The sequence below is a fragment of the Nuphar pumila genome, chromosome 1 (assembly GCF_984573655.1).
Source record: "Nuphar pumila chromosome 1, dmNupPumi1.hap1.1, whole genome shotgun sequence".
In the NCBI taxonomy this organism is placed as follows: domain Eukaryota; kingdom Viridiplantae; phylum Streptophyta; class Magnoliopsida; order Nymphaeales; family Nymphaeaceae; genus Nuphar; species Nuphar pumila.
The window spans coordinates 37,880,540-37,895,442 of record NC_143249.1 but is presented as its reverse complement, the minus strand read 5'-3'; positions in this window follow the sequence as shown (position 1 = coordinate 37,895,442).

Genomic DNA, 14,903 nt, shown 5'->3' with positions numbered 1-14,903 from the left:
TCTAAAAGAAGAAGGCATTATGCCTCAGTATACCATGCGTAGCTTTGCTCCGACATATATAAATAGTATTTACAAAATAACGTCTATGTGAACAAATTGTTGTAATGTTCTCCCTTTGTAAATAAAATTCGCAAAAGGGATTAGTGATGTGTACGATGAACAAATCAGTATAATGTTCATCATTCGTTAATAAAAATCATAAAAGTGAATAGCGTTGTGTACTGTTAACAAATCGTTGTAATGCTCACCATGCATAAATGAAAATCGTAAAGCGAGTACCGTTGTGTATAGTGAACAAAGCCTTGTAATGTTTGCCCTTCGTAAATAAAAATCCTATAAGTGATTATCGTTGTGTACAGTAGAAATGAGTTATTTTCTATAACATGATATTCTATAAGTGTAGCACACAAATGTCACTGAATAAATTATTGTAATAATCAACCTTCATAAATTTCAATCGAACAAGCGCTTATATAAGTCTGAAAAGATTTGCACAAACATTCATAAACAACTGAAACAATTTTCACAAACATTGATTGTGCACTTTTACATCATTTTGTACTCATACACAAACATTCATAAGTAGTTTAGGGTTTAGGGTTTAGGTTTTAGGATTTAGGGTTTAGGTAGTGGGGTTTAGGGTTTAGGTAGTAGGGTTTAGGGTTTGGGTAGTGGGGTTTAAGGTTTAGGGTTTAGGTATTAGGGTTTAGGGTTTAGGGTTTAGGGTTTAGGGTTTAGGGTTTAGGGTTTAGAGTTTTAGGATTTAAGAAGCTACCGCGACAACGATATATCTTTGTTTGTCTTTGTGAATGATATCTATATATAATATCGTGATTGACAAGCTTTATGTTTTAGGTTTATGGGTTTTTGGTTTAGGAATTTGGGTTTAGGGTTTAGAGTGACGAGCTTTGTCTATGTGAATGATATATCCTATCACAATTTACAACTTGATACCGCTTTAAGTCATAGTTCAAAATTGATTTCGCTGTAATGATTTGTCCTATCGCGATTTCTTTTCACGAGGTTTGTCTAAGTTAACGATTTTCCTATTGCGATTTACAAAATGACATATAAAGGATGAAAAATAGGTTGAAAAACAAATCCACATGAGACTTGCTATCGTGATTTGACTGATATGTCCTATCGCATTGATTAGTTTTGTAAAAGGTAGATGAAATTATATTTTTTAATTTAATTATTGCGCAATACAATTTATTTGGTCGTGCTTTTTAAAAACTGGCAGTTTTTTTTTTTGAAAACTAGCGGTTTGTGAAACGATATTTTCTTTGTATATGAATGATACATCACACAAGTTTTGGATGGTGTGGCTTCGCTTTGTTTCGTGAACAAGGAACAGACAAACTGACAGTTCTTTTAGAAATGATGTGTTCATGAATCAAACATATAACCTTTCTCATCGCAAAGGGGGTATCGATATCGAGGAAGGAGAGGATGATAGCTACACGACCAGCAATGGCGAATCAAATATATATTATCTAAACATCATGTCGATTTTCTTCAAAATCTGTCTCTTTTATGACATATATATGATTTGTGTTGTGTACTGTATAACAAAATTTCAATATTGTTTCTTGAATATTATGCTAATGTCAGTGGAACATCCACAAAAGGTTGTGCCCAGAAACTCAGCAAAGGGCTCCAAGATAACATCGAACGAATGCAAAACGAATTTGCTGAAGGGAACACTATCAGTAATTTTGTACGTATGAAACTACTATCAGTTATATATTTACGTATGTCATGGGTATGTATGTTAACAAGTTCATATTTGTTGCAAACATACTATATCCAATTTCGTCAACTATATTCAAAGCAACACAACAACCAATACTAGATGTATCGTTAGCCCTTATTTCACAGTACATCGGTTCTCTTTTATGTTTATTTTGTTATTTGATTTACTCTTGTTGGTTCGTGTTTTAACATTACTATTATCACTATTTTGTTTAACAGAGTATCGTCCGTCGATTGCCATACTCCATTGGATTTCAAGATGGACTACCATACTGGGGTAACAATGATCATTGTGAAGACTTTTGTTCAAGTGAAAGGTAAGTGAACAAACCTTTTGTGCAAGGATTAGGCATAACAGTCCTAACACGATTTGTACTATCGATTTGCAGATATTGATTCCTACACTCTGGCAAACTGATCAGCATTGGGTCTTATACGTGATGGATTTACATGAAAAACAACTATGGTACTAAAATTCATTGGACTTACACAGTGGTGTACATCGTGACATTTTGCATTCCGAAAGTTTTCATCTATAAGGGTATCATATCATGTATAATGACCAAGAATTTAGTTTCTTCAGCATTAACCACAGGTGGGATTCGACAAAGATGTTTTGGCTGTCGACATTGGGGAGTTGTTCTTTCGCTCAACACACGTTGTGTCTTTACAAAATAATGGCGTCGATTGTGGCATATATGTAATGAAGTATATTAAATCAATATACAATATACGAGAACCTGATTTTGATGTTGTATGCTCTTTATTATCCTTTATTATTGGGGACTCAATGTATATATTGGTGTCACATTACATTTTTGTTGCAGAATGATATGTTTGGATTTTGCATAGAATTATGCAGAAAATTGATAGAGTTTCTAATTGTGGAAGAGAAAAAAACTCAACTGGCAAGAATACCTAGAAGGCAACTAACGACATGACCCCCCCCCCAGGAGTAATATGATGTATATTGACTTCTAATAGATTTTATAGACTGTACAACCAAATTTTGTATAAAAAAACTTGTAAGACTATGTATACAAATTATGTAAATATCTTTAGGTTGAAATAAATAAAATTTCAATTTTACTAAACACGCCAATAAGTTGGACTGTTATATAGTAAAAGCAAATCGTTGTTATGTTCGCCCTTCGTAATTGAAAATCGTAAAAGTGATTAGAGTTGTGTAAAGTGGAAACAAGCTATTTTCTTTAAGGTGACTTTCTATAAGTGTATAAATCTATTTTAATCAATGTAGCACACAAATGTCATTAAACAAATTATTGTAATAATCAGCCTTCGTAAATTAAAAATGAATAAGTGTTTATATAAGGCTGAAACGATTTACACAAACATTCATAAACGACGATCACGATTTGCACAAGCATTGACAATGCACTTTTACCATGATTTATACTCATGCACAGTGTGATTTTTATCCAGTTGTGACCGACATAGACGTCTTTGAGTAAATCGTTATACCATGGCGATTTACACAATGCCATTTTTCTTTTAGACAATGAGATTTTTCTAAGTGAATGATACATACCATCACGATTTACACAATGATGTGTGAAGGCTACGTGCTATCGCGATTTGCTTTTATGGGCTTTGTCTATGTCAACGATATTTCCTAATCACTTTTACGAGCGATTGGGGTTGAGGGTTTAAGGATTTTGGGTTTTACTTCAACAATACAAAATGAGTTAAATTCTTAAATACAAATCAATTTTGTTCATAAATACAAACAAAGACATATCATTCTCGCCGTAACTTTGTACCTATAAATCCACATGATTTACAATCACGTTCATATAGAAAAAATATTAGTATTTAGTTACAATATCTATGGGATTACACTTTTGTCGAACGCATATCTATCTTTTAGAGACTCTTGTTTTTATAGAAGAGATTACCAAAACATTCATATTGTTCATCATTGCATCCTTCTATGCTGCAAAGCGATTCTTTATGCAACTGATGATACATCCTCTCTAAGAAAATGAGCTCATTAGTAATGGCAACCCACTGCACCATTTTCCTCGGACTGAGGCCGATTCTTAAAGACTCTAGCATTGATGCGCTCTTGACAATAAGCTTCACGACTTAAGTTGAGATATCATCCCCTTGAAGGAGCCGAAGAGCTACATGATAAATTGTTTTTACGTATTCATATTGTTCATGAAGTGAAACATTGTTAAACATGAATACAGGGTTTTCTTAAGTGTGGCATGCATAGATTCAACTCTTTGTGTGCATATCATACATGCACAAAAGTATTGTTTTTCATATGCCAATGCCCACTTCTCTTTTTCTGCATATAAATTTTGTAACCATAGACAATCTTCAAGGTCGTACATCTGAATCATTTCCTCCCAATCAGACATAAAGGTGATCTCATCTACGCTCTCAAGTATATACCTTATAAACTTTTTGTCAAACCCTGTCTTCTGATTAAATATGTGTCTCATGTTCTTTGCTGCATTTTGAAAGATATGCCACAAACATAGGCGATGATGTGCATCTGGTCACACATGAGACACTGCAACTGCAATTGCGTGATCATCATCTGTAAGTACAACTTCAGGTTGCTTCCCATTTGTTGCTTGTATAAATACTCTGAACAACCACTCAAAGCTTTCCTTAGTCTGGTCATACAAAAAAGTGTTGCCTAATATACAACTATGTGAGTGATGGTTCACTCCGACAAACTGCGCAAATAGTCATTGTTCAGTATTAATCTTCATTGTCGTATAAAAAATAAGTACATCATTGAAGCATTCATAATCTACTCTTGACTTTGAATCTGCCCAAAACATATTCACAGCATATCCATCTTTGTCCAGTTGCATTGCACTAAATAAACCAGGGTCAATGATTGATTTTTTCTGTAAGTAATCAACCAAGGAACATATTTCTCTATTTTTCATGTTATATATTGTCTTTTTTCTCAAGTGGTTTCTTAGATCCATAGGTGTGAATGGCACATTCTCGCGACCACCATCTATGTGCGCACACAAATTATATATCTTTCTTGGTGTAATGGCAATGCTATCAGTTATTTCAGCAATTGCAGCATGCGCTTTAGTTACTTTACGATATGACATTAACATAAGAGTCATAAATGAAGCAGATAAATCATGGTTATGATCACTGATTAAAGTATGAACTACATATTTCTCATTCAGAAGTCTTCTTAACACCATTCTCGTTGGACATCCACATCTTGATTCCGGCTTGCTCCTTGTTGGATTTCCACTTAACTTCTTCCAACCTTCTTTAGAACAAACATATGTCTTTCTCACCGTAACACCCTATGCATTTTTTGACCAAGAATAACTTCTAACACTAAAGCCAAATTTTAAGGCATAATCATTGTAAAATTTATATGCAGCATCCTCATTATTAAACTGCATTCCTTCTACGGGAACAAAGTCAAGTGTACTATCATGTACATTCCCAGTGCCTGCACCTTTATCAAGTGTATTGTCACGATCGTCCACCTCATTATTGAATTGCATTTCTTTTGCTGGAACATTCAAGTCAAGAGTGAATTCAATGCCTGCACCCTTCTTATCATGTGCAAGATTAGTGCACATGTTCACTTCTTCAGGTGCGTCATTAGTACAGATGTTCGCTTCTCCATAACTTTTAAATGATTGGGATAGATCATCTTCATTACAAACAAATGATAAGCTCACCACTGTTATAAGCAAGATATCAATTTATGTTAACCAGCACATACATTTACTACGATTTATTCAAGATACATATAACTACGGATACTAATAAGGTTAAGCAAGTCAAAGAAATGATTGAATGAATCACAATATAAAAGCAACAACGATTTGTTATTTGCTTATACTATGCATCGAGTTGTTATTTACCATGCCAATAAAAGAAACGATTTGTTGTATATGTGTGTTGATGATAACGATTCACGTGATAGCGATGTCAATATAGATTGCAAAATGAGCAGTGATTTGAATACAAAAATCGTCACTATAAGCACACAACAATGTATTTCCACATATGTTTTAAAATTCTTTCTACAAATATCTTACAAATCGATACTAGAAAACGCATAATATCTTACAAATCGATATACATAACGCATAATATATTACAAATTGATACGGTAATTTAGCATACTATCTTATAAATCGACACTACAAAATACATAATATCTTACAAATCAATATACATATCGCAAAATATTTTATAAATCAATACAAAAATTCAGCATAATAGCTTACAAATCGATATTAACAAACAAAACAATATCTCAGAAATTGGTAGTATGTTACTACAACCGCAATTTGCGATACATTGCATATACTGACTAAATGGAGGATACTGGATGGGGTAGAGGCCCTTCCTCGCATCTGTAAACAGACATTCTTATCAACAGGTCCCAGCGTCTTACAAATGTCGTTAAGTTTCCAACCATCGAAAGGACAAGATCCATCTGCAATAACAAAACAACGCTTTAATGGCACTCACGATGACATACATGCTTCAACGATAGCATAATGACATGGAAAGGTACTCACGACACCTTAATGGCACTTGTTGAAATGTTTGTGAATCATTGTTTTTTTCCATACTGCCTAACAACAATGAAAAAGAAGATGAGACTGTAAAAAAAGATGTCCGACAAATGCCCCTATAACGCCCACCAATGATTGAACCAGTTGATCGCGAACCCGAGAATGTTTTGTAACACAAGCTAAAAACCAAGGCGGGAACCTGGACTTGAGATAACGGCAAAGGCTACTCCTTCGGTGGTAGCAGACGACGACAAAGTTTGCATCATCAAAGGGAGTTCCTGTTGTAGCAGATGGTGCAAAAGTTTACTGCTTAGGGAAAAAATGGAACGTTTGGACTTTAAAGAGTTAGCATCATCCCCGAATTTTTGGATGGAGGACATTTTTGTCCTTTTCTCGAGTCATTGTTTCCCTTTTTTTTAATAGAGGACATTTTTATCATTTTGTTGAACTGTCATTTCATGGAGAGAATAGCAGGAAAGGGTACTTAAATCTTTGCAACTGCACCAGATTTCAATGCTAAGTGATGCTGACATACATGAAAATACGAGCCCCACGTGCTTATATACGTGGTGCTCAATCGAACCCCCGAACACGCACTGTAGCAAACTGTGTGTCTTCGTGGGAGAACACACAACACCCTCTCCAATGCAACACCTAATGTCGTTAGCTTGGCCCTGCGTATCATCCTTGCATACACATAGAGGAGGATCAGGTGCAGTGTGATTAAACACTTTTAGTGCCCTCTGGCACCTGATCACCCTCTATCTGTAAAAACTTGCTCACTTCATCCTACATACATGAGTAGACTAAGATTTTATCTCTCTCACCTTCGAAAATGAGAGATTTTGACTTTTTTTTAGTGACAAAGGAACCCTCACCAAGAACTAGGTTACTTATTGGGTATGCTTTCTTGCGAGGTAAAACTCTGTGCTAAGAACATGATCACTCAGCGTTATATGCCCCAATAGTGACAAAGCAATGACAGCTTCCATGCACCAGTGGGATTCGATCCAGGCCTTCAGCTTGACACAAGACCCTGCTAGCCATATGAGTAACCACTGTTGTAGTTGTTGAATCTTGGTACCAGAACCGGATATGGCCATAAGGTCTTACAAGAGGAATCCCAAGAGCCATATTATGGTAAGCTTATTAAGATTAATTATATAATATAATTATATTATTTATGAACTGCATGTAACCTAATAAATAGTGTTTATAGATAGGGTTACAAAACTAATGGGACATTATCTTCAAGTTTAATGGTGAAATTAATTCAACCCTCCTTGTTTGCCTGCATAATGGCTATGTTAAGGATAATAGAGCATAACAAGAGCTATAAATAAGGTCTGTGAAAAATCCAAGAGCTTAGAGAGAGCTGAAATAGCTCAACGAGTGTGTGTTATTCATGATGTTGGAGGTTCAACCTGTCCTTCTGACGCACATGCCCTATTCAATTCAGTCGACCCTATCTATATCATTTTTTAGATCCTCTAAGTTTCGATATTGGTATCAGAACCAGGTTACTGATCCAAGTTTGTGACCGAACGTGGATGTTTCATTTAGCCCCTCTGCTCAAAACCACTCGAAGGCTCGGAGACTAGATGAGCTCCAGTGGCATTCGAAGAGATACGCCAGTTAGCCAAATGCAGTCGAGGAGCTTGAACACGAAGGTGGTCAGCACTCATACAATGCCATAGGTGCACTAGATACAATGCCGACTCAAGTGGCATTGTGGCGGTTCGGTAGTGAGGAGCGATACAGGAAAGGTAGTGCAGGACATAAAGTTCATACCTATTGAATCTACTATGAAAATCCACATCTCTGAAAGCGAAGAGGCTCAACAGATGAATGACTCGTATCTGTCAAATAGAAGGCAGAATTGGCCAACAAAAGCTCGGATTTGTCATTCAGTGGATAGACCCAACCAGCATGGACACGAATCTGCCAAGCAGAGAGATCCCACAGTTGGCAGGGATCGACCAACCAAAGGTCAAATCAAGCCGATGTATATAATGTTTGACCTTACGTGAGGTTAGATCTATCGGCATAGAATCATATCTACTAGCCATAGAACTGATTCAATACACAAGATCAGAGCCCAAAAAGAAAAAAATGTCAGATGGACATATCTGACTATTGTAGAGTCGAATTTGACCATCTAGACTACAAATCTGTCGAAAGAGGGTCAAATTCACTTGCCTGATTTTAGATCTGGCTAGTGCAGGCTCAGATCGAATGACAAAAAAGCATATTTGCTTATCAAGTGACAAATATGGTCGATCGGGGTGCGAATCTACTGCTCTTAGGCCAGATCCAGTCATCCACATCACACCCCCAAAATTGTATCTAAAAAATCATGAGATTTTTTTTAATAGTTTGAAAATCACAACGAAAATCATTTACTAACAAAATTAGATAAAGAGATTGGTCAAGTTACAGATCTATCAAACCATTTACCATATTGAATTGAATTTAACAATTACATACTTAATTTAATTCAGTCTCATAATTTGAAAATAGCATCAGTGTCATAAATATTATTCAAATAACAAATAAATGTCCAAATTCAAAACTCTGCGAGAAAAGAAAGACTTGGCTTTGATCCTGCCAAAACAAGAATCCTCTACTCACTACCTGTATGATATATTGGGGTCAAACTCATCAAGTCAACAATATAGGATATTGTTCGACACAAGTAAATCAAAACCAGTATTTGATAATTTCACATAATCACTCATGAATTATCCATTTCAAACATTCATAACATTTTAGTGCATAACAGGAATATCATTCATAAACAATCATAATTTTATACATGAACAGGTAAATAATGTATGCACTTACCAATATAAAACATATAACTTTTCATGCATGAGTGACTTGTTATTACTTTTACTTACTTTTTTTATGTGATGCATGTCATGCTTAAATAAATGCACAAACAAATTATGGTTTTTAATTCTTAGTTGTGTGGGTACTACACAGGCTTAACCTAGATCAGGATCGTGGCTCAGAAGAGTAAATTCAAATAATTTATGGCTTAACCCTTACTTGACACCTTTCACCAGTACCAGGTGAGGGACGACATAGTCAAAAGAGAGCTCCCAACACCACCATCTTGATACACTAAACTTATGAGTTTTGTAGCCTACGACCTTGCGGCTAATATGGAGGTTTTCTCTATCTTTGTGGTTAGGGAGAATCAACTTTCTATGCCTAAAACTTATTCCACGAAGCTTGGAGCACCACTTACACTCTTATTATAAGCCCAATAGAATTAGTGTTCACATGATTGTTTTTTTAATGGATTAATTCAATTATTTATAAATGCACATACAAAATTAATATAATTTAAGATTCGGGCCTCCTGTTTGGGCACATGGATGCAGAATTCAATGACAAAGATGTTATCATGCTATATATGCAATTTGTAAGACATCAAATTCATTTATGCATTCATTTATAGGCATTAATCATGACTAACTGCATGCATCTGTATATAATCACATGAATCAACATAATGCACAACATATGAAATTTGATAGTAGTGTGCATTCAATTATAAGCATGCAGTATTATTTTTTTTCAATGTCATGCTCATTAGAAACTTGAAATTTGAAACTTGAAACTTGCATATACACACTATCACATATCACATCTACATATTAATTTAACACTTAAAATCATAGATTCATTCTAGGCATTGATTATTTGGTCCATAACTAGATCGGGACCCATTTAGGCCCATGTAAACATCCCAAATTTTCCACCTTCGCTCACAAACCTTTTTCTCTTGCCACTGAGACTCGTTCTCTAAGTCCTTCAGGAAACCAGTTGATCGACATCTGATCCAGGGCCATCCAGAGCCCAAATTTTGCCCCAAATTCAAATACTTCAAAATTTAATCTCAATTTCAATCATCAATTTTTGCCTTCGAACAGAAATGTTTAATTTTTTGTCTCTGTCAGGGGTCCAAGACTTCAAATCCCTTATCCAGAGTTTGCATTTTGCATCTCATTTCATATCATTTCACATCATTTCATGTCATTTTATGGCATTTTATGACATTGCATGTCATTCTTGAGATCCAGTACTCCTGTTTTTCAAAATCTTTAATCCATATTTGATTTTAAAACTTCTCTTTCGAAATCAATTTCAAATACCTGAGTTTAGATCGATATTTTGCCATTTGTCAACCCCCAGGATCTTATATTTCAAAATATTTTCTTTAGAAAGCGATCTGGATTCATTTTAAACTCAATTTTTAATTGATCTCAATTCTCAAATGAGACCCATCTAGGTGGTGTCTTCTTTGGATTCCTTCATTTCTCAAATTTCAGAGCTTTAGTTGATTTAGGAATGTCTTTTTATCTCTTTAAACCTTTTTCAAAATTTTATGTTGGTTTTAAGTCAGAGGTAGTCCAATCACTCATCAATTTATTTCATTTTGGCATAAAATTTTATAGTTTTAGTCAGACAAGGACTCTATCCCGATTTCATCATTTATTTCTGTTTTCACTTGTTTTCAAAAACCTTCTTATTTGACTTTTAAAAGACAAAAATTTTAGAGTTTCAGTCAGAATAGGACTATCAAAAAATTTTAGTCGGATTAGGACTTTATCCTTCATCTCTATTTTCACCTTTTTTTGATGAAACCTTTCAAAAATCTTTCGAAAGAAGTCAAAATTTTAGAGTTTTAGTCGGATTAAGACTCTGTTTTAGAGTTTCAGTTGGATTAGGACTCTAACCCTGACTTCAATTTTTAGAAAATCTTTCAAAAACTTCTTCATTTATCCTTCAAATAATCAAATTTCAAATTTTCAAGACTTTATTGTAGAGTTTCGAAATTTTAGGACTCTGCCCCAGAGTTTCAGTCGGTCTAGAACACTACCCTGATTTCATATTTTTACTTTTATTTCACTTGTTTTTTGAAAACGGATTCAATTTTAAGAGTTTAAAAATTTTGGGACTCTATTCTAGAGCCCCAGTTGATTAGAACTCTAACCCTGGTTCCGTATTTTTGTTCATTTTTACTAATCTCAGAGAAAATCTTTCAAAATCTCTTCGTTTGTCCTTTAATAACCAAAATTTAAGAGTTTTAAAATTTTAGGACTCTAGCCAGAAGTTTTAGTTGATTTAGGACTCTAATTTTCTCGAGTTTATTCTTTGCTTTTATTCTCATCTATTTTAAAAACTCTTTTTTTTAACCTTTATTCTAACCTTTTCGAAAACTCAAATGCAGGGCCCACACACCTGGCACCATATTTGAGAGATTTTCAATTCATCTAGGTCTCTAGAGGATTTAGAAGTTTGATTTTCAACTCTTGTTTTAAACCCTTTTTGAAAATTCTGTTTTTCACCCCTTTATTTTCAGGTTTTTAAAATTGTTTTATGAAAAACAAGTGGGGCCCACACTAGGTGGTGCCACATTTGAAAGTACTTTGGTTATCTTAAGATTAACTAGTGACCTAGTTAGATTAGAGTCAAAATTGATTTTAAAACCTCACTTTTATTTTAATATTTTAAAAACCTTGTTTTAGCTTTTATTTAAAGTTTTAAAATCAAATATGGGCCCACAATAGGTGGTGCCACATTTAGACCTAATTTAGGCTAGCTAGGATTCAATTAGGTTAATTAGAGTCTAATTAGAAAAGTCAAACCCAATTAAGACTCCCCCCCCCCCCAATTAATTCAATTAAGAAAGTTTTAAACCAACCTAAACTCTTTCTAATTAATGTTTTGAAAAACTATAAATAGGGGACTCTAGAGGGGGGCAAACATACTTTTTCCCACCCTCACTCTCTCCAAAAATTTGTGGCCCTCTCTCCTTCAAGCCTTCCTCCATTGTTGCAGACCCCAAGGTGAGTCATCTTCTTCTCCATTTTTTATTTTATTTTTTTTATATATTTTTGTCATTACCGCCCCTTTTAACATGCTTTTTCCTGATTTTTATTTTTAAAAAAATCATGTGAGGACCTCAAGATGATATTTAGCTGATGTTTGATGGTACCTTACATGTTTTTGATTCATTAATAACACTTATTTTTTATTTATTTTGTTAAACACCCGAAAAAGATCGAGATTCAATCATTCAATGAATTAAATCCCTCTTTTAGTGGCTAAATCAAATTCCAACCATGTTTTCGCTGATTTTTTTATTTATTTTATCATATTAATATTTATTTTATATGTTCAAGCATCAAAACATGATTTGTTGTATTATTTGCATGTTTTAATAATTTTTACATGCGTAAATTAGGTTTATTCATGCATTTTATTGATAATATGTGTTCTTGATTCTGGGTATACGGGAACAGCATTATTTCATGTTTGTTTTTTTGTTATTAAATTTTGATTTTTTTTTGTTAAATCATGCATGTGTCAGTGATTTTTCATAAAAAAAATTGGGATTGTTTTGAGTTATGTAACCCTACTAAAAAATTCAAAAACCAAACTCTAATTTTGGTACTGTGAAGGTGTTGTATAGAATCAAGTACAGCTTGTCGAAGCAATATCTCCCTCATCGAAGATCTGATCGACGATCTGTAAATATCAGTGGGTCCGTTATAATGTCTAGTATATTCTGTGAAATGTTTAAATTTTTCTATGGATGTTTTTTATTTTTTCTCTATCAGAAATAAGAACCTGTTTTACAGTGACTGTTATGTGTGGTTTTAGCCCCGGGTCAACTTACGTAGATTGTATCTTCCTAACCAGAGATCCAATCGAGGATCCGTAAAAAGTAATGGATTCAACAGCATGTATAGTTTTACAAATATGATTTTTGTAACTTTTAAACATTGGCTGCTATTTTTAATTTAGCCAAAATCAGAACTACCTTTTCTGGAGCAGTATTCGCTGAAATCAAGCATATATTGTCGGAACAATATATTCCTAACCGGAGATGATTTTTCCAATCTGTAAAAAAAAAAAAAATTATTTGTCTAGTACCTCTTTGTAAATTTTTATAAATTTTTATGGTGGTTTGATGCATGATTTGGGTCTGACAGTGTAACAGGTATGTGCTCGCAGGCAAAATTATATATTTTTAGGTTTTTATTTAATTTTCATATCAAAATAATACCAAAAATATTTTTTTTTATTAAACTTTAATTTTAGGGTTATCATAAGTATTTATATCAATTTTTGTGAATTTTAAAATTTATTTGATGCATTATGTGGTTAAATTGTGAAAACAGGATGCCCGTGGAGTCCCGATTCAACTGAAACACATGCAAAATTTGATATTTTTATGATATTTTGATTTTTTTAGGAAAAGTTTTAGATTTTTAGGGTTTTATCATGTTCATAATCATGCTAGGGTACTCCACACCTGATTTGGTGTTGATTTGAATCTGTTTGATCCCTGAATTAAAAGTTTTACAAAAATCTTTTCTAAAAACCCTGATTTCAAGGCCACAAACTTGTTTTTAGGGGCATTTTTCCCAAAAATTTGAATTTCAAAGTTTTTGTTTTTTTATTATTTCTTCAATTTTTCATCATCTTTTATTATGTTTATTTCAGGAAAATATGGAAAAAGGCTTATATCTAGATAAATCCAGCAATTTCCAGATATTGTTGGATAAATCTCGAAAAGCCGACATTTGTCCACTAACAAGTTTACTAATTTTTCAGGGACACTCAAGACTATATTTTATTTATTTTTCTTTTCTTTATTTTAATTTATTATTGATATAAATTATAAACATTGAAATAAAAATTTAATTTCCAGCTTAGAATAGGGTTGCACTGCATATAGTTTATTTTGCAATGATGTTAATGGGTAATGGATGATGATTCATGCATATTTAAATTCACCATGGTCTACATGAATGACATGTGCATTAGCTTCTAAGGAGTTAATAAACTTGATTGAGTTCGTATTTATGGTCATAGTCAGAATATGAACAATATCCAGATTTATCTTCTTCTAAGCCACAAATGGCCTACACTCTTAGGCATTTTAAAAAATTATGGCATATTTTCAAAGCATTTCAAAGTATTTTTCCTTTTAAAATCAAATGAACTATATTCGATGCATATTCGTGGACATAGTCAAGGATATGTAAAGAATTTATTTCATCTAAGTTGTATAAGGCACAAAAAATTCTTTTGTCAAAGATTTTTCATAAATTCTTCAAAAAAATATTTTCTCAAATTGCATTCATGCATAATTTAGGTTTAGATGACATCATAAAAGGATTTTACAGGGCCACACTCCCACTCTTTTGAATAATTCAGAGATTCTATCTCCAAAAAATTGATTTTTCTTAAATTTATCTAAATTTTCTCAGAACTCGATTTTCTCAAAACATCAAGATTTCCTCTAAAATCGATTTCCCTTTTCTTCAAAAATGCTTTCCAAATACAATTCACGATTTTCAAAGGTGTCTTTTCTTCAAGTATTTTCCAAGTATTTCAAAAAATTCTAAGCCATACATCATATTTTTAATCTGCATTTTTCAGAATTTCATAGCACATGCCTGATTCTGTATGCATTTAGGAATAGAACATCGATTTAGACAGTTGAGAAAAGTAAAGCACATGATTGATCCTTGGTTTGATTACCTCTAGTTATGGCGTCATGAACGGTTGAAC